The sequence below is a fragment of the Camarhynchus parvulus genome, chromosome 3, assembly GCF_901933205.1.
Source record: "Camarhynchus parvulus chromosome 3, STF_HiC, whole genome shotgun sequence".
Taxonomy (NCBI): Eukaryota; Metazoa; Chordata; class Aves; order Passeriformes; family Thraupidae; genus Camarhynchus; species Camarhynchus parvulus.
The window spans coordinates 8441220-8463386 of NC_044573.1; the positions used below are offsets into that span (position 1 = coordinate 8441220).

A 22167-nucleotide genomic window follows, 5' to 3' on the forward strand; every position below is an offset into this window, starting at 1 on the left:
ATCTCAGTTTCTAACACCTACGCTGGAGCATTACTGTAAGTCACAAAGTTTTTTCACTTGCAAGGACATCTTAATTATCCCACCCATGACATGAATGTTTTTGGAAGATAAAGCCTGTAATTAACTTGTTGCCAAACAATATGTTTACTGTCCCTGAAGGTCAGTTCTAGTATAAAGGCATAAGGACACTTAATATTGGGAGAGGTGCATTGTAACTGCCATCAAACATTAACCCAGTGGCCATCCATTATCTACAGTAGCAGCAATGCAGAGTAGGAAAATATTCTAAGCACCATAAAATGACTGTGCTAAGATAAATCTCTACTGCAACACACAAGGCTTGCAACACATAAGTGTAACTAGAGATATGGTGCTTGACCCATGGTAACCAGACTTGTTAGAAATTCCACTTAATCTCAGTAGTCAGTCGGTACTAGGAGAATTTGCTCAAGACAGTACAAATAAGACTGCTCCTGTACTATGGAAATATGTCCTTGTTGGAAGAATTTAGGTTTTGAAACTGTTTTTAAAGATTATACCAAAACAACTGCGAGACCTCCTTGCCTTGTTTAGTTCTGAATTTAAATTAGAAATTTGCATACCCCAGTTTGAGTAAAAAATCTGGGATCTGAAAAGGGCAGGGTGAGGATGTACGAGTACAGGTGTAACAAGGGGTATCATTAGCCCTGCACAAAGCCATGAAAGGCAGCTTAGCACTCCTGGAGCAATTCCTATATCAACGTATAGAATTCCTCTACAAAGTACAGTCCCCTGTTCCAGGGAAATGAGAAAGTAACCATCTTTGAGTAAAGATCTCCTATAATACCTCAATTCATTGTGCCCATGAACTAGGAGAGGTAGAAACAGGGAAAAAAAAAAGTACAAACAATGGAATAAAATTAAGGAAAACTCTATTAAAGAAATTTATGTAAAACACTTCTATGCTGTTGTGCCCAGTCTCTGACTCACATCATCATCATTTTTCTGTATTTTAACAGGAAAACTAACAGACACTTGGCCCTTCCTTTGCTTTACGTTCTGCTTACAGTCAGAAACAGATGGAAGGAATGGAAGGCAAAGAAAAGCAGCTAAGAAAATCACGGGGGAATAAAATCATCTTTGCCCAGCCAGACCCACTATTTCATCCCACGCTCACAGCACACTCTCCTTCATGTAGAGGAATAGGTAACAACTGAGAACTTGTGTTTTCCTCAAAGTATTGGACAATATGGGAACAACTTGTGAAGAAATGGCATATGGAAGAACCTAAACATGGCAAACAGGCAAGAGTGAAAAAAGTAAACAGGAAAAAAGAAATTTGGATGAGAAAATAGGAAAGATGAAAATGTTGTCTATTCAGATGAAGGAAGGAAAGATTCAACTACAGAAGGGAAAATATTATTTAAATTTAAATAGGGAATTTAAATAGGGAAAGAAACAAGAAATCCGGCATGCCAGAATCAATGAATATACAACCTGGAGGAGGAAGGGGACTCTGGAGACATTCACATCCAGGTGTGACCATTAACACTGCACTGAACTAGTAAACAAAGAAGTTCTTTAGGCATATAGCAGACCATTAAAGAAGATACTTTGAATTTGTACCTTTGATCTAAAACTAGTTGATTCAAGTCTGTGTTGTTTGAAAAACTCCTGTATGTCAGCACTTAGATACTGGAATAGCTTGTCTGTGTTGAAACATGGACTATTTGCGGGTTTTCCATTGAGAACAGATTGGATTTCAAATTCCCCCACTTAGTTACCAGAGGCCTTTCCATCAGCTGGAAACACTTTTCAATCCATCTTGCCAACTTTTGACCTATGCTAGTTACTTTTGGAAGGTGAAACCCATCAGGATCAGGCATGGATAAGCAATTCTCCACTGAGAGCATGTCAAATAGACATGCAGCCTCCCCTGAGCCAGAGTGCAGCAAATGTGCATTTCTCAGGAAGGGACATTTAGAACTGTTCATATGGAAGCAAATAACAAGAACTTATGTCAGTCTGCACTTCTCTTGTAGCTCAGTGCAGGCATCACACATGCTATTTATTTTCTGAAACAATGCTGGAGAGTGCTGTTTATGTGCTGCCTATAGACCATCTAATTAAAGAGCAGAGCATATTAAAGCAATTGAAAAAAAAGTAGTTTGTTTCTGCAGCACAAAAAGAAGAGTCTGACTGCTAGGCAAAATAACTGACATATTGTTACACTGTATATATTTGCCTGAATATGATGGCATAACAAGCTATTATAAAGTAAGAGAAGGCTTCAGCTGATCTCAGCCCAGGAACTTTCCATGTTCTTCCTTCACTACTGCAAGTGTCAGGCAGCTGCAAGGTGCGTTTTGACTGAGCTCTCACATTTGTATGTGAAATGGAAGCTCTGTCTCTATGGATGACTGGAAGCTCATAGCACCTGATGCCGAAACAGTATTATCCTACAATATTGCACATGGAAATACACCCAAGTCCTTCCTCATGTTCTTCCCATCTTTATCCTTCAACATCCATCCATAATATTTTACTTTTTAAAATTATTTTTTAAACAAGTCACCGCATGTCCAGCTCTGATGTCTCTTTAATTTCCCAGATGATTTCCTAACTTACTTGTTGCTTGAAGGAAGGAAAGTCTCCTGCAGGCTGGTTGCACCCAGCAGAGAATACAGATGCCTTGTTGCAGCAGGAGGGAGAAAATCAGAGCTGAAGTCGTTATCCCCTTCACCACCACCCCTCTCCATCCTCTGTGTAAACTCTCTGACAGCATTCCCTTCTTATCTTCTTCAACAGTGTCAAGCAAAATGAAAAGGTTGGACTTGAAGGCTTGGATGTGGCCTTTAGATTAGACAATCCATTAAAAAAACCAAAAAACACCACCAACAAAAAACCTACACACAGCACAATATTTTTAAAATCACAGAAACACAAAGGTTCGAGGACTTAGCTGAATTACACATGCTTTAATACTCCTCCACAAAGAAATACTTGGTATCACGCTTCCCAAAGTGACTAGGGAAGCCAACCACAGGATCGAAATTTTGCTCCAGTATCCAACAACGTATTGCAGATGCAAATCCCCACACTTCTGAGCACCATGCTCCCTTATGTTGCTCTTCATACAGAAAGGGATGCTAAAAATGGAAGATGTAAGTTCTCAGCTTCAATCTGGTCAGGGCTTTCCCTTGTATTTTCTGTATTTATCATCGCCCTGTTCAGCTGTCTTTCCCTCTTTCACATACCCACATTTTCTTTCCTTGTTCTAGTGGAGGCTGTTTGGACAATTACCCAGCAAGAAGTGCAGACAGTGCTGTGAAACCCTCTAAAAAGCTCAGGTCACAGGCTACCACTCAACTTTTCTCACAGCAAGAGCCATAGGTCAAGTTTCCTGTGAAAAAGAAAGAATATTACTAAATATTCAGGTTCCAGTGCTATGTATCAGGACATGCCCACTGGATGATGGATTGCCCTACACATGGATCAGCAGTGGTTTGTTACCCCAGGCTTAAGCCAGCTGAATGGAGTAACTTTTAGAGTAGTTCATAAACCTTTGCACATCACCTTTTAGGCTTTCAGTCTTTTAAAGACAATTCAGAAGTTTGGGGTAAAAATATATAGGCTTTAGTTTTGCATCAACACCACATATGCTCAAAACAACTTGTTATCTAACATTCCTCTGTTTGTCTAGAAAATAAATGTCAATACTGTCAGGAAAGGGAAAAGTTTATGATTAAACTCCAGCTATGTCATCGCTCATAATATTTGCTTGAAGACAGCAAAGATTCAGCACTTGATTTTTCATCCACCACTTTGAAATAGTATTGCAGAGAAGCCATACAAAAGAACACTTATATAGAAACACACAGCTTTACAGTCAATGTTGTTTTGTAAAAACCATTTTGGAATTAGTACAGTTTTAGGGTAGAAAAGTAATTCAACAAAATATCACACAGGATGACGCGACTAAGCACAGAAATCAAGTTTGTTTAAACACAGGTAGATATCAAGCGAATGATCTGCAACAGCCCAATGGAAAGCCAAAGTTGTGCTTCTCTGTTGTCCTAATGGACTGCTTTAAACATGAAAGAAAATCATGCATTTCTTCAGCATGAAATCTCCCCTCAAAGAGGAACAAAGGAACCACCCAGCTTTCCAGCATGTAATTTCCAGAGTAATTAATCAACTCAAATCACGACCCCCCAACAAACACCACCCCCCAATCAGTCCTACCCATCTGTGAAGATCACTGAGGGAAGCCCAACCTGAGAGTCATGGTGGGATGCCTGATCTACATTATACTCATATTCAATTGTTCAAGCCATAGCACAGATAAAATGAGAAACCTGTTAGGGCATAGTGCAGAGACCACATTCCTATCCCATGAATGATGCTCTCAAATGAAAAAAGAGCTGTTACACTGTTGCAGTCTAAATTAGGAATAGCAATAATAAAATACTATACCTTTGAGTATTATGAACATGGAATTAAGTTATTTATTCAAAGTATCCCATAACAGCAATATAAGCAACAGGCACAGGCACTTTACTTTTTTCATGTACAGATGAGTTTTGCATGTAGATAACTCATGTCTTGCCATGTCATGACTGCAGAACGACAGCAGATACTTATCCACTCAGCCTTAATTAATTTACTCCCAAATGAATACTGCATTTAGAAGGAAATGTAATTTTATCCTAGAAAAGCACTTCACACAAACAGGACAAACTATTACCTCATCTGATTTGTATCTATTTTCTAATCACACAGAGACTTACTATAAAAGAATTCAAAATTATTCTAAAAATATGCAGCTGCTATTGCACATAAATATTCCGTCTTCCTCTCTGGATAAAATCTTTCTGAGGGAAATAGCAGACTTGCTTAAGGCTTGTTTTTCTTACATCTCATGTGGACATGCCTAAAGCACTCCTATCACTTCTCCATCAAACTTTACATCACCTATGTGGAAATATCTACAAGTTCAACAATGTTCTGCTGCTTGTGTTCTGCTATTTTGGTGTTTTAATTATGTTACTTCACATGGCAGAATGAAGTTTGACATTAGTATTGAATCTCATAAATCATCACTTTAAGAAAATGCATTCCCTTGAGGAGAGGTAATACAGGTCATATGGGAGTCCCTGTTTTAGCTTCAAACCTTGTCAAACAACCTTAACTGTTTTCAGAATGTCAGTAGTAGGATTGTGCCTTCTGAGGCACGTAAGAAGCAAGTTATATGTTAGCCCTTTTTGTAATTTTTTTCTATTTGTGGTGGAAGTTTTTAAAAATTAGTGTTAGAAGTCAAAAATAAAAAATGAAATTAAATGTGAATTCAACATTAATTCAACAGTGCTGGCTCTGGAATAAAGGCATGATAGCACAGTGTCTCAGATGAACAGTCAACATAGTGCAAGAGATATAGAGTCTCTAAGATTTCCTTCTCCTTTTTAATTTTTCTTCATCCTTTCAAAACATTTTACTAAGGAAATGGCTGATGATACAAAAGAAAAACCAGTGTACCACACATAAACATGAAAAAACAGTTTTACAATGATACTCAGTGATTCAAGATGGCAGAAGCTTACACAGGCTTTACAAATAACAAAGCTAACCACGCTGCAATAAATTCCACTACAACTATTTTCTTAGAATGCCAATTATTGTTTTTGTAAGGGTGAAATCATGATCCCATATCACTCTCTAAAGGGAGCCAATCAATCTGGTCTGTTTACTTACTAATGAAAGTTAAGTTTTGAGTTGGGGCAGCAGAAATTTTGCACTTGCACGGCACAGCTTCCACAGGAATGTGATCTTACGCTCTGAATCCCACAGGGATGCACACAGACAGGGACTGATATCAAACACTGTGATAGCAGCAGACATCCTGCAGTAATTCACAAAGGCTCAGGTATTTCTGTTTCTTCTTAAGAGACCTGCAAAAATGAGACGGTGGAAGTGTGCCTTTCTTTAAAAGGAGAAGGTGGCAGTGCACCATTCTTTCAGGAAACCCGTCCAACTCCTTCTGTTGTTCTTGCCAATTCTCTCTGTTTGTGCATTAATGGCATGCCAATGAGCTTCTCTCTCAGGGTGCCCCAGATCAGCTGAGGAGTGGCAACAGCAGTGGATGCTCAGTTTCCTAAATTAATGAACACTCTGCACTCCCTTTTCCATGTCTATTGATAAAGGGAACACTTGGCTACTGCCAACCACTCTACTTGTGCCCCAATTAACTATGAAAAGGATTTCTGCATGCTAAAAATCTGCAAAGCAAAATGCAGATCTCTGTGTTTCTCCAAAGCCTGTGTCTGGGAGGCACAGTGCATTAGTCTGCAACCTCACCCTGACCACCTGGGTTTAAGGCACAGAACCACTCAGAAGGGTGTGGGGAAAAAAGGCAAATTGATGCCACTACTTTTTGGCTGAAAATGAGAACCCTAGGATCCTATTGCTATAGGCAAGTGGCACATGAATCCTTCTGTGCTCTGTTGTAGGAGATGCTCTCCAAAAGAACCAGCAACTATGTGCTGATCTAGGGGTAATGAAACCACTTCTTGAATGCTGGCCTGTGTCACAGCTGTAAGTACCCTGTGAGGTCCTGAGCTGGCCTTACCTCACCTGGGTGCATATAACACACACTAAATTAATTTTCTCAGAGAGAGAGAAGAGAGAATCAATATTTACCCCAGGATCAAAATGCTTTTCATTTCAAGAACTCAGCTGTCTAGAAAAACAAGGAACAATCATTTTGTTCCCATGACAAACAAAAGCTTCCTTGCCAGTAGACACTGGATATTGACAATAACCTGTGAGCATCATAGCATGCATAGTAATGAGATGGCATTTTGCTGCAGTGGATTTCTGTTCTATAGACTTCTAGGTTTGAATCTAAGCAGAAATATTAAAGAATCGAAATATAGTATTTTCCATTAAACAGTAACATGAAAATAATAACAATCAACAAACACTTCCACATTTCCCACATAAGCTTTATTTAACATACCCTAATTGAAATACTGAGGCTATAAATAATGACTTGTAAATCACTCAGTGATTCAAAATGCAAGGAACGTGGAGTTTAGGGGTTTTTTTGAAACTATTATTTTACTGCAATTAAGTTGGTAGTGCACCAAGCCACCACCAAAAATGTCACAGCAAATTAACTTCCTTTTTATTAACCATGGCAGGCAAAATAATTTTAAAAAGTGAAGGTGTCTTGGTAATGAGACTCAACTCAAGGAAACTAATTTACAATGACATGGGTTCCTCCATTCTGTATTACCTCACATACTTAATAAAACACGCTTGAAGAGTCAAATTCTTATATCATCTAAAAATTATTTTGATCACTCTCTATCTGAACTGCATGAATTTTATTTCTAATAGAAGACCCAGTTTTCACCCTGTCACATCAATGTGGCTTTTAGTGGCCTGGTTGTGTTTCAAAGGATGTCATGAGCCATGCCTGTGATCCCCTGCTGCATTGCATGGACTTCAGCAGTGACTCTGTCACAGGCCTAATAAAACCAGCCCCCGTTAGCCACCCACTGACTGCAGCATGTGTGAACAGTTCTGGGCCTCCAGTTTACAAAATGGAATTTTGTTGGCATTTAATCAGTCAAAAGCATTCAAGTGAACACCAGCTCTCCATAGTTCCTGGCTTTTTTATATATTTTGAACACCTGCGTTTAAAAAATAGTGTTTCCTTAAAGATACTGATCACATCTATTTCTTTCCAACGCTCCTTAATCAAACCAAAGCAAATCCTGAATGTTGCATGTCACCATCATGCAGAGTGTTTCTATCTGCTGGATCCTGCAGTTATTTCTGATTGCTATTTATCTCATTTTTCAGAAAAGCACTGACCACTGTAAGAGCGGTCAGTGAAAATAAACAGCACCAGTGATGCAAGAACAAGATAAGACCAAGTGTAGGCTCACTGTACCCAGCAGGTACAAGGTACCACCCAGTCCTGAGGATGATAATCTGATTTTACAATACTGAACATCACAAAATAGATATTATTACAGACTGAAAAGGCAGTGGAAAAAAAAAGATTAAAATATAATCAGAAGGGCTATTTCATTTTAGTTTTTTTTAAATTTTATTTTATATGGGGTTTTATGGAGGCTTGGGAACTCACTGAGCTGAAAATTGGTGGGAATTAAGAGAACACTGTGGAGAGGCATAATCTATGTTTGCTCTGTTCCTGCTCTTCCCTTTGTACTCTTTTATGGTCATTAAGGGACTTGTTGCTTTTTTTTCTTTTTTCTTTTCACACCATTCCAGAAACACAGCAATAGCAGGCTTCACGCATGGAGAGGATGGCGTAAGCTCCTAGTACATTTCCCAGTCCCCAAACTCATTTAATATAAAATCCTCCAGCTGAGGACATAACAGATATTAAACTGATAAAAACATATGCTGCACTTGATCTTTGCCAAAAGGTCAAGAGGCAAACACGAATCAGCAGACTCGATGGTTTCTTGCTCTGACTCAGTGCGCACGCTGAGACTGAATCATCCCAAGATTTTAACACCACGGTAACAACAATTATGCAGCTTTATCACTCAGATTTATTTTAAAAAGCTGCAGACAGACTACAGACCCCAAATAACTCGCTCCAGAATCTCAATGAGCTCATGATTTTACACACACAGGAACTGTTTCAGGACGGGGACTTGGGGAAGTTAATGATGCCATGTCTAGCCTCCCAAAATCTGATTATTTCTTCTATGGCAAACTAAATAAAAAGAGAAAACACCTAGCCCTTCCCTCTGGCCACCAAGCTCCTGCGGCTTCCATGCTCCCAGCCCCAAATATTTAAGGAATTGTCTGTTTTCTGAATCATAAAGGGTTTTTTTTTTTAGAAACATATCTCCCCTACAGAAACTATTTCACAAAATTCTAAAAAGTTGAGGGAGTTTTTAACAAATAACTTATTAAAAACAGAATTACTGCAGTGCATTTTTTTAATCCTTGCTGGACTCATTAGAGCATCTTGCACACTAATTCAAAGACTAAATACCAGCCTTGCTAAAGCACAATTACTCGGTATCAAACTCCACCATAAATTAGCAGAGAAACTGTCCACACATGAAGAGCACTAAGTCAATACTGTTAAAGCATCAAAAAAATCATTCCTGTGCATGGAAAGAGAAAACATCTTTTGAAGTTAATGAGTAGTAACAAAAGATATTTTAGTAACTTGGAAAAAGACAACTATTTCTTGAAAATTATTTTCAAAAACACTTTGTAAAAAAACTTGGGAACCTTTTTACTACCAATGATATTTTCAATCACTCACCACAATCACTAATTGTTTGAAAGAATACACCAGCAGGTCACAAGGTGAAAGGAAAGGTATTCTCACAGCAATACCAATTTAATATCCTGATGTTGGTGCTCCAAGCTGCACAAGACAATCAGCCAGTTATAATGTAACTGTTTAATTTTCAATACAGAGTGTTTAGTGAATCAGTATCAGCAAATCCACTGGATTTTAATGAGTTAAAATATTTTAATAGCATAGCTTTGTTACTCTGTTTAATCACCTTTCCCTAAGGCTCTGAACAACATTTAAGCATGTGCTTAATTTGCTACTGAAGTCAAGAGAACGAACAGTGAATGGTGAAGTTCAGCATGTGCTTAATGAGATTTACTGAGTCAGAATGCGGAAAACCCAATGTGAGCAGAATCAAAGCCCTGAGGTATCAGCCAAGTCCACCCCGAGTTTCCCTAAAGATACAGGGCCTCCAAAAGGTGAACGAAAATTTTATTTTATTATGACATGTCTACTGCACACCCACATGTCTGAAATATTTATGTAGCAAAACACATACCAGACTTTGTAGGTCTTTAAAGTAGCAAAAGAAAAAACTTTGGATTTACCCTAAAATACTAACGGGAAGATTTTGTGGAATTTTGTTTGGTGTCAGGAGCTCCACAATACTTTTTGACATGAAACAACTACTGATTTGTCTCATGTTTCCTCCAAAAAGAAAATGCAGTATAATTTAGGCATTTTGGGAATGGAGCAAAGGAGCTAACATTTATATTTCAGTTATCTGTTCCTCTGTGAAAAAGAAGGAACTTAATCCAATATTACTATCCCACTTCCTCAGACACTCAGGCAAACTCTGTAATCCTCCCATACCTGCATATGAACATCTGCATTGTACCAGTTGATACTTTTTCTCAGACTTAATTAAATTAAATCAAATAACCTGCATGCCTTTAAGCCCCCTTCTTTACTACCACTTCTTCTAGAGCAGGCAAGTTCAGTTTAACAAACAGCAACTCAATGAGCTTTGAATGCAGCATATAAAAGAGAACTGTACTTTTCTATATTCTGTGACATTTAAATGGCCTAAGCGAACATTTAATTTGATTGCAATTAATAAATATTTTCCTGACAGTAAATATTAAAAAAGGGGTTTGATTCCGTGAGAAAAAATTATTCAGATTCCATACTCATTATAGATGTTCAAATCTGACTTTTCCATATTTTAATTCTTTCTCTTTTAGCTTATATGGACGATCTGGTTTTGGCATCAAATGTCACTGAGACTGTTTGGGGCTTTTTGCCCTGCCTAGAAAAAAATAACAGTGATTTGGAGAAATATTTAGCAATTTCTCTGAACAACATACAGTCGCCAATCCTCTCTGTAATGTGCTGTCAAAATCAGCCAATCTGTTAAAGAAAAAAAAATTTAACATTTAAAAGTTGAATATAAATGTTGCTTCAAAATGGCAGTCATCAGCATGGGAAGGAGTTAATCTTCCCCACTCCTTTTCTAAGAGTAAAAAAGGCAAGGAACAGCTGTCACTCAGGTGATGAATACAAGCTGCCAGCCTTTTAAACAGCAGGTACAGCATTTGAGCTCTGAATTAATTAGCATTCAGAAAGTCTAAACACGGCTTGATAACTCTGCAAGATGATTTTTGTCCCTTCCTGCAAATTAATACTGCTATTAAGATGAGCAAGGGCACAATGCAGATCGTAATTGTACCCATTAAACAAAGTTTCACAAGTAATGAATTGGAGGCTCTTGCCAAGAATGCATCAAGTCAAATAAAGCCTTGCTGCAAATAACAGACGCGCAGGAATCCATCTTTGCTTTTTCATGGCATTCACCAAGCCACACACAATATGGATTCCTGTGTAAACGCACAAAATGTTTTCTGCGTATCAGGACAGGCTTCTCAAAAGTTCATGTTTTTAAATGTTTAAATAGTGGCTTTGTCTCAGAAGCATTGGGGCTGCTTCCATTCAGGAGCCACTCCTAACATACACATATATCCTGAAGGGGAGTTAACAAGGCCTCAGAGATTATACTTATAATGTCTTTTAAAAAAAGGCCTCCCTCCATCAATTACTGCTGCAGCACTGCATCAAAGTCCACACAATCCATGTGGAAAATCTTCCTCCTATATTTATCATTTCCTTTAAACGATGAGCATATTTTATAAAACACAAAAATGATTGATATCAGAATTTAATGATGTTTAATAAGTGGCCATCTGTCAACAGTCAAGGAGTAAAAAGGAAGCACATTATTATTTCCCAAAAGACTAGAAATATTGATGCTAATTAAAAGGCACATTATCATTATCTCAAAGCAACATCTAAACACTAATCAGACTTCATGTCCAGGGCAGGAGAAAGAGGGAGAACTATGGGTATGAGTGCTCCCCAAATGGGTCACGGGAGTTGAGAGTCTCCAAACTGGTGTTATGATAGCATACAGATTGGAACTTGGCAAGTAACTCAACTCCTTAGAAGAAACCTTTGGTGCATTTTTACAAAGATTTATAGAAGAAAAGAACTGTGCTAAACATGGGCCTTCACTATTTATTATTTCCATTTTTTCAGCCACCTTATTTCACAACAAAATAAAACTCGTGGTGCCCAAACACATGATTAATTGGACCATACTAAACTGCAACGTACTCAGTACTTTTAGCTGAGAAATAGCTCAATGTCACATTTACATAAAGGACTTATGTGGTCAAATAGACAAAAACCTACACAAAAAGGAACAAAACCCATGCACATAGTGTCTGAAGCATTTTTGACTCTTTGGGCTTCTAGGAAGACCCTGTAGGGTTCAGGATGCTTCAGCTTCTCCTGCTGAGTGCTATGGAGGAGGAAGGTACATAAAAGTAGGTGGTTCCATCTGCCACTCATGTTTGCCTGGAGCTCTGCCTTAATAGTCCATTTATCACCTTTTAAAACACAGGATTTATTGCCATTTTCATAATTCATCCTGATCAGAACCTTTTTTAAGCAAGCAATCTTCTCCTAACCTCAAAATTTATACTTCCTATTCTAACTGAGGCCATCCAGAGCCTATAACATACTTTTTGCTTCACTATGTAAAAGCTGATGAGGCTCTTGGCATTTATTGCTTGCAGAGAGGCACAGTTACAGGCCACTGGCAAATGTTTTCCTGCCCTTGAGATATGAGAGATGTGTGAGCAAGATATGACTGATCCTACCTTCCACATCGTGGAAACTCTATGTACAGTCCCAGGTTTAGCAATATTGACTCTCAGCCAGGCCCAGCAGGTCACCAACTCCATGAGGTTTGATATTGTTAGGAGGAGAATACAGAGGAGTGATGCAGAATATTCCCGTGCTGAAGGTAAGCAAAGCATAAACAACCACGAAGTAAAAGGCATACTGGGAACAGGTGGAATGAATATAGGGATGAGAAAATCACACTGAAAGCATGAAAATGGCAAACTGAAAGTATCCCAGGCTGGAGAAAAGCACAGCTACCCTGGCAGTCGAGGCCCAGGGGCATGAGTACCATTCCTAATTGAGAGCAGGCATTTTCCCCATGGTATTTTTACTGGCTAACTTTTTCACCTATAATTGCCACTATCAAATTACCATCTCCACAGTGCAAAGCCACCTCTAGTCTTCCTCCTCAGGTCAAGGAACCCATTCATCACTGTCAAGTGAAGCATATTTCCATTTTTACTTGTCATTTTCAAACCATCACTTCACACAGGTGTGACCTCTGATCCTGACTTTCCTTCCAACACTCTCCTTGCTATACTCTGATAGTCCTCCATTATCTCCTCCCTGAGAAATATTAAAAAATTTTAAAGGAGATGTTCCTGGTTTTGATTACCCTATTCCAATATAACTCCTTGATCTTCAGCATAAACACTTCAATCATTCTGGCATTTTCATTGACTCGAATTAAATGCAGAGACAGTAATTATTTCACAATCCCCTTGCCCTTTCATACACAAGTCTTCTGCTTTATACAATGACAAAGTATTACCTCCCAGACTCTTAATGGTTCAGATACTTCAGATACATTTTGGATATGAATCTGGCATGAGGGGACTCTTAAGTAAATCTTGTGAGGCTTACCCAGTACTAATTGTGAGCAATTACAGTGCTTTTCTCATGTTGAGCTCCAATGCTCAAACATGATGTGAGCCATATAACCATTCAATAGTTCCACTGATTAACAGGTTCCTTGGGGTGCTCATGAGAATGAAGTTTAAGATCCCCTGCATTTTGCAGCCTCTGAATGTACATTCAACAAAGCTGAAGAAAAAATTAAATTCATAGTACTGTTTACATGAATTGGAGACTGGACATTTAGACAGACACACAGAAATGAAGAAACACCATCAGTATCGAGTTTTACTTATGTTATTTACTTCCATATTCACTACATTTGTTTTAAACTGGCACCAAATTCTTTATTCTTGGTGCGTCCCAGATTTGCCTTCTGACTCTGTGCAATTGTTTTACATTGTATAGCTGTCAGAGCAGAAGTGGAATGTACGAAAAGCTGGATATTTGTAATTTGGGGCATATGGTACTACAGAGAATGTAGGGGTTAGTAGGAAGAAGGGGATTTTGTTTTCATTTTTTTCAAGAGTCTGGATATGACTAAAGCTTTTTCTGGTGGGCAGAGAAAATATCCCGTGTTTATCCATTTCTCCACAATTTGAAAAGTTGCTTGCCTTCCCCTGCTTTTCCTTTGGGGGTTGTTGGATGGGGAGAGAAGAAGGGCAGAAGTTATGTTTAACATTAATTCTTATTTACATGACAAATAATAGACCTTCCTTCTGGTTTGTTTCTTGTGTCCTAAGAAAATATATTCTCAAAGAGCATGCATGACATTGATTTTTACCAAAAAAAAGCACTGAAATGAGCTTGCTGCGGTGTAAACATATCAGGCTTCCTACCTCACATGCATTGAAATGACCAGCACAGTTCACTCTTCTCAAAGGTATTGCTTCAAGCTGATTGCTGACTCAAGACAAGAACACACCCCTGGTCACAGTGAGTTTCTAAGCATTTTCTCTGCAGCTGCAGGGTATAGAGGGTTTTCTGTTTGTTTGCTTTTTCCCCCTTTTTCATATGAAACCTCAGATTCTGGAGTACAGTTTGGCAGCACCCAGGCTGAAATCACTGCCAGTTTCCTAGGGCACAGAATCTCTAATAACACAAAGCCCTATCTACTTGCCCAATAAATAATCAAAATTTTCTACCACAACTGTCCTTAAAATATACGACTTCTTGTTTCTCACTCTTTCTTGCAGCTAATCCTTTCTGTCAACAGGGTTTCATCTGTAACAAGCCTGCCTGTGACATGTTAGGTCCCAATACATCTCTCAACAAATCCTCCGTGTTCACAAAGCAAAAAGGTTGCAAAAAGGACCACAGAGACAGAGCTTCTCTCCTCTAATGGGATCAGAAAGGCGGTGCTTTCCCCTGGAAGACACTCATCAAAGGCAAGGCCGGGAGAGACAGCGCGCTGGCAGGGAAGTCCCAGCTCACATGTTGCATTTCTGGTGTGTGGGAATCTATAAAATCAGAGGAAAAGCTGCAAAAGGCAGGCCTCAGAGGCAGCAGAACTCTGATTAGAGCTAAGCAGTAGCCATGAGATTGGTCAGCAGAAAAATTATGGAAAAAGTGGAGAAGTAAGGACAAATAGAACAATGGTCTGTGTATTAATGCTTGTGTAGAATAACTCCCCAGAAAAGTCTATCTAGTGAGATATTAGGGAGTTTTAAGCTTAATAATGGAGCTCTGTGCATTGTGTTTTAAGGCTTACAAGCAGGTATTGTATTCAGAATAAGCAAGCATTGTTTAACCAAAGGTACCTGTGCTTATAGTGGTTGGATAGAACTACTGTCAATGTGCTTTTGCTTTGTGTGATTGGTCAAAAAACTTATAAAGTAAGTTGTAACATTAAGTTTTTGGTCTGCTGCCTGGGATGTGAGCTGATGGCATCTTCCTATTGCTATCACCATGTAATGAGACTGATGCTGGAAAATAAAACAGCTCAAGGCACGTTCCCAGCAGTCCCATCCCATTTGTGATTTGTGCACAGCCCCTGGCCGGCTATACTGGTGCATAAGCAGAACAGAGCAGTTGTGATATTTGTATTCCTGAAAGGCTTCTCTGTCAGGTTCAATTATTGGTCACACTGTCATGCTGGAAAGCTGATCCAGGTGATGTTTGCTTCATACTCAGCAATTTTGAACAGTGTTTTTCTAGCTTTAAGGGCTGGCGTTGTACGACTCACTCTTTAGGACTTGTTCTTCCTTTTTTCCTCCCCTCTTCTGCCTCTGCTTCAATTTAACACTTCTTCACTTAGCCCAACATATCAAAAGAAAATGCATGAGGTGGTAAAAACTGGATGTATCATTTTCACCAGCAGCGAATTGCCAGAGGCTTCCCTTGGTTTTGCAGAAGGGATAATGGGAATAAACTCCATAAGAGCCATTTGTTCTCCCCACTTACCCAATGCCTGGCCCTCTACCCACAGCAGCCTGAGCTTCATGTGCAGCTGCGGAGAGGAGGAATGTGACAGACACCAGCTTGTTCTCCTGCTTCCTGTGGGAGAGGACATTACCTCTCCTGCAAAATGCTATTACATGGCGTGGTTGCTTTCTCCCAGTTTCCCAGGGAAAGAGCTCCATTTTCATCTCGTTGACAAGGAAATGAAAATTGCCCTCAAATCCACTGTATAGACACTTAATACCTTGGGGGCTGTTTTTCCATCTTATCTGAGATTTTAAACCAGTTCCCACAGTTCATTGAGCTTCTCTGAAATCTGCTGCCAAGCCAAGAGTTTCAATTCACTCAATGGCCCAAAGTACTGCTAAAGGTGGTCTTGATGAGTGTCAAACTGCTAACAACTGAGAGATACCACAACAGCCATTAAATCAAAAATTGCAGAGACTCTAGTTGCGTCTTCTGAGATGTCTGAGAAACAGTGTGCCTCTATCTGAGTATACACATTCTCAAGTGGAAAGACAGAAAGTTAAACTTGTGACTGAATTAACTGAGCCTCCATTTAATTGAGGTTACTTTGAAAAGGATAGAGTCTGCTATTCCAAACTTATTCTGTTCTTGGACTGATTAGATGGGGCAGCAGAATGACAGAATTCACCCACTGACATGTCAGCTGACACACTACACAATTCTGTACTCTTTCAGATTTAGCATCTCATATCACCTCAACTAATACTAATTATACCAACTATTTACCCTTAGTAATTTTTCAAGCAATTCTATTATTTACTTTTTACAATACTATTTATCATGTCTGGTGCAGTTAGTTAATGTTACAACCAGCTGAAACACCCAACGTGTAACTTATAAAATTTCACCTTGGGCACTCTGCTGAAGTGCTGGCATTGCCAAATCTCTATGGGACATTTGTACTTAAGTAAATACTGTTGTAGGCACTTTAGAAAAATTTTCACATGCCAGTCTATTAATGTTGTTTCCTACATACAAAACTCCCAAATGAACCAGAGGCATTCATTAATAATGTGCATTAATGGGCAAAAATTTCTTCACATGGACTCCATAAATCTTCAAATACTTGCAAGATAAATAGTTTGCTTTTGTGTAATAAGAAAAGACAAAATTTTGTGTTTGATGAAACACTTGGACCTAATTATTTTAGGAGTATATCAGCACTCCTACCAAGCACAGATGGGAATAAGTAAGAATTTATTTTATGCTCCCTTTGCTATGTTCATAGGAATATAAATTTGCATTTATTGTATTATTGTAACTAAATTTGAGAGCCATTCATCAGGGGAAAAATGCAAGGAAGACCCACATTTCTGAATGGATGTTAATTATCTCGTAGAAACAATTAGGCCACAGCCACCCTACCTACCTTGTAATGAGGTGAGATCCTAAGAAGAAACAGGGAAAAAAAAAAGTAGTAAAAGAAAAAATAGGGCAATTTGGACAGATTTTCCCACCTGCTTTCAGCATGGCTGCTCAGTCAGCAGTCAGTCAAATAATTCAAAAAGTAAACAGGAAAAAGTTAACTCATATTATTTACTAATTGTTGAAAAAGACCACAACAGTAGTGAGATCATACAGCTCTTCCTCTCATCCAAGTAGAGAAGCCAGCAGATGCTATTATTTCAGGGGTATACTTTTCTCCCTGAGAAATAACCCTGACTTACATAATAATTGGGTTTATTTGTTTATAGACAGTAACTGCAGCTGAATTTAGGCACAAGTTTAACTTTTTTCAGCTAAATGTGAAAGTGAAAAGACCTAGATGAAGCCACCTTATAAGCGAATCAGATCTGCTGGAGAAAAAACAATAGAACAAACAGAAAAACTGCACAAGTTCCTTGTAACAATCCAAAACTTTGGCTTTTCAAGGTATGTGGTCATCTAAGCAAGTCCCACTGGGACCACATGGCACGTAAACAAATTAACATTTTGTTTAAACGTCAATCAACAAGACCTTTCCATTCAAACCCAGGTCAGCTGCACTGGCAGCTGTTGAAGTGGTGACATTCCTTGCTTACACAGATGCCTGGGAGTTGGTGGAAACACCATTCCACTTTGAAAATATCCTCCTAGAAGGTTACAGTTCAAGCTTTTCAAAATCTATTTCAAAAAATATTACAGTAAAATTTCTGGGGACAACCCCAATTGCTTCCCCCATCCTCTTCTCATTCAGAATATTGGAGGTTAAAACCCCAAACTTTTCACTCCAAAGAGCAACCAGTGCAATTTTCATACATTCCTCTGTACTACTCATTGTCATTCCTGTAAAGTACTTCAGACACAGTTTTACAGGTAGTGACATCATGGAAACTCAACAAGAAAAAATGGAAAGCACCGGCTTAAAATGCTGATCACCAGACCAGGGGAAGCTTGCAAAGAATTCTGTTGGATCACTCTTTTAAGTTGGAATTTGCAGAAAGGTAGCACCTCATCACTGAGGATGCCAGGCAGGTAACACCACATGAATCCAACAGAACAGCAAGGACCATAGAAATGAATCACCAAAAACCTTTGCTGAAGGTGGTGCCTGCAAACACAGGCTGAAACAAGCTATGAGAGCATACCTGGGAGGCACATGGGGAAAAGCGGTGGGGTGAAATGAGAAAGAAAAGTGTGGTGGTTTCAGCTTGAATCAGGCAGAAACACTAATTTTGTGTAGTGGTTTTGGTTCCCCAATTTGAGATTTTCCAGCTAACACACTAATTAATGTGCCGGGTTTGGTGCTGGCTAAATGCCAGTGCACCCACCAGGATATACTTACACATTTCTTGCTGTGAGATAGGATTAGGAGGAAGGTAAAGCAGGCTCAAAACTTTAAAAGGGTATAAAGAAAAGTTAATAAACAATAACTAAAAGAAAGAATAATAAGAATCAGAATAAAACCTTTAGAACACTTCTCCTCCCCCCACAACCTTTTTTTCCCTACTAACAATGTGCAGAAGAAATTCAGTCAGTTTATCACTTCTAGTGATAAATAATCTTTTTTCAGCTCACTTAGGCAGAGGAGTCCCAGCCAAGACAGGGACTTGCCTTGTCACCTGCTCAGGCCAGAAGGAAAAGAGGGCTTCCCAGGACTTTTTTTTGCCCTTAACATAGATATTCACAGAAGTGTGTCTAGCTTTCTCAGCAGTTGAACAGATTGTCAATTCTCAAAGCTAATTACAAATCGGTTTTTTGTCAGACATGGCAATGCCAGCACATTAAGAAAGACACAAGGACAGGTAAATCGTTTTCTTGGTCTTAACTTTAAATGCTTGTCAGATTTTTTGGTAGTTTCAGTTTCTTCTAGTATGAACAAACAACACTGAATTTTGCCAAAACAGTCTCGATTTGTTATGAACTGCAAAGAGCTCACACACAAAGACATTCCTATTCTTCCTCTCTGCCATGTAAATATACATGATCAAGTTGCAGGTGATAAGCAGTAAAGAATAACAAAATCTGGTCTACTTCACTGTGAGTGAACAACTTGTGCACATAATCCACTTCCTAGATATTCTTCAGCACAATGTACAAGAATTTAAAAATGTGTTACCCATGACAGTTCTCCTAATACCTTTAATTAAAACACTACCAGAAGTTATAATGAAAAAGCATTACTTCTTTTTTAATACACTAAACCCTCAAGCTCCAGTTATTTTACATTCTGTTAAAAAGGAAATGAATAATGAAGCCACATTTTGGGATTTAACATAATCATAAGATTCTCAGTTAAAGGGCAGGAAAGAGGCTTCATTTTTAAATTTCCTTTTAACAGATACGAGCTTTATGTTCCTTTATTATTACAAATACGCTAATTTAAAATGTCACCCTTTTAAGCTCTGAACATTTGTTAACAAGCTGCATCTTTCCTCTGCCCCACTACACATGAAACACAGGGTCTCACTGAATGAAAAGAAACTAGTTAATAGTTGCCCTTTGTGATTTCTGGCTCCCTTATAACACCCTTCTGGATTTTGCTCTGAATGCAAAATGCTTAATATAATGAAATTTTCCTGGTGATCAGCATGCCAACATGTGACTACTTACAACAAAGCTATTTACTGTTTGCAAACTCTCCCACTCCCTTCTGACAAAAGCATTTTATCATTTCCTGGATAAAAGCTGGGATACGGGGCACAGAAGACGAAGGTCAATTGACTCCAAGAATTCCTGCACGCCCGTGTGAAAAGCCAGCAGGTCCACCCACTAAAGGTGGACTATTCAGCACTTGTTAACATTTTATGGGGTTCAGAGCATCTCCCCACTGATTCCCACAGCAGCTGTAGGAACTGTGGTTGTCCCAGCCTCCTGCTCTTCACTCTGGGAATGCAAATATCAGCTGGTGCTGTCTGCCAGAGGTGATGATGCCACCAAGGTCCTCCATCAAGGAGAGGATGGTGGCCATGCAATGCATCTATAACAGTTCTATCTCTTACCTTCACACAACTCCCACCTGATTATTTCAGCAAATAAAGCAGACACTGAGCTCCTTTGCCACACAAGCCTGATTTGTGAAGGACAAGCCCAATTCCTAGAGCCATCCTCTTCTGCAATCAAAAAATCTTTTGAGCTCTGTGATCATATTATCAAAAACTAAATGATGGCAATCATATACAAAGGCAAAAACAGGCAAAACTGTGAGTATTTGTAACTCTCTGAGCATTTTAAATGCATAGCCTCTGTATGTAATTTTTGGGATTTGGAAACTGCAAAAATTTGGAATTGGTTTGTTTGGATTATTATTTTTTTATTTTTAATTGGTTGTTTGGATTCTTGCTTTGTTTCTGTCAACTAAAAAGCCAAATTGATATCCCACTGTGAAGCAGCACATTGATGCCGACATCCATATCATCCATTACAAGATCCACTTATCAATAATGTGGTACCTAAACAATTGAAGTAAAAGACAGAGCTAGCAGATTATCTTCTGTGATAACAGGGTGATAGCATACATATCTGCTACTCATTTCATCAAGTATTTGCTAACAGCAGAGAAAAATCCTGTGTTAAGTTCCAGTTTCTTGATAAAGGTGCACTTATTACAGACCTGTCTCATCCAGTTCCATTCTTCCTGCAGAGCACAGCTCACCTCTGCTCAGCATGAGAAAACAGGGGTTTCCAGAGCCTCACTGTAACTTTGAACAACTTAGGCAAATGCTTTATATGAAAAAAAACAGAACCACAGCCCCTCAAGAATTTTTAGACCCTTGCTCAAAACACAAGGTCTACTTCCTAATAAAAACAGCAACAACAAGAAGCCACCAGGAACTGTGGGATAACATAGCACTGTTTGTAAAGGATTTAATGAATGGAGGCCTTAAAATTCATACCTTGATAATACTGCAATGCAACTCCAAAGAGGGCTTGAGTGCAGCTGTGCCACATGATGACCCAGGTCATACTTGGGAGAAACAAAACCTGATTTAATATTTAGCAGATCAGAATAAATTTGGGCTCTAACTACAGTTACACTGTAAGACAGAATATAAATTCCTTGCCACTGCCAATATATTTTGCCCAATCGGTCTGCCAGGTCGTATCGACCTAGAAAAAGGAGTCTGCATATGTGTGCATATCTGAATGCATTACACATGCACCTCTTGGAGAAGGAGCAGCTATGCAGGATTGATGGCCACGGACAGCATTTCTAATGGCCTTTTTAATTGGCACTATGATGATTAATTGAGGCCTTTACAGAACTCTGGGAGTGCTCATTACCACACAGCATGGTGTCCCAGCACACTGTGTGGGTGACCGTTATTACTAAATAGTCATCAAAACAGGAGACACTGATAAGATAAATTTTACACAAATCTAAGAACCCCAGAAATTGAAGCCTACTACTGAGGCAGTTGGAAAATTCTGCTTTCTCCTTAATATATTATTTTAGCAGTGCCCATATGCTTTCAGAGAGCAGAAAAGGACTTGAGAAATTTATTGAAAACAGGCTACGTGTGTAATAAGGATTAAATACCTCATGAAGTACTTCTTGCCTTTGCAGAAGTTTACATTCTCTCATTCTCTACATACAGCATATTGCAATTACCCCCTCAGACAACAGCCAACCACATGGTTACTGCACATCTGCAATTGCTGGGAGAGAAGCAGGTGTGCTCAAGAATGGCCATGAAATATCTCAGCTACACTGGACCTGCACAACACCCTGCTGCTGCCACTGCTGCCTTCCCCCTGGGGAAATGCTGATGGGCTGCTCAGTGTCCAGCACCAAAGGCAGGGTTGGATGAGTTGCTGACCTGCTGCTGACTTCCTGACAGCAACAGGTGTGGGGGCCTGGTAAGAGATAGCAATGGAGGACCTTGAGGATTTCTGCTTTCTCCCTTTGGGTTTATACAGCTCTCACCTGGCCACAGAAAGGAACCTGG

At 39.1% G+C, this 22167-nt stretch overlaps 1 protein-coding gene and 1 non-coding gene across 4 annotated transcripts in view; both read right to left on the reverse strand.

Annotated features, from left to right (window-relative positions):
- MACROD2 (mono-ADP ribosylhydrolase 2) overlaps window positions 1–22167 on the reverse strand; it is an 845829-nt gene that overhangs the window by 449369 nt on the left and 374293 nt on the right. The window lies entirely within an intron of this gene.
- LOC115902855 lies at window positions 8262–8451 on the reverse strand. Its single transcript, XR_004060649.1, has one exon. It is a non-coding gene; the product is annotated as a U2 spliceosomal RNA (small nuclear RNA).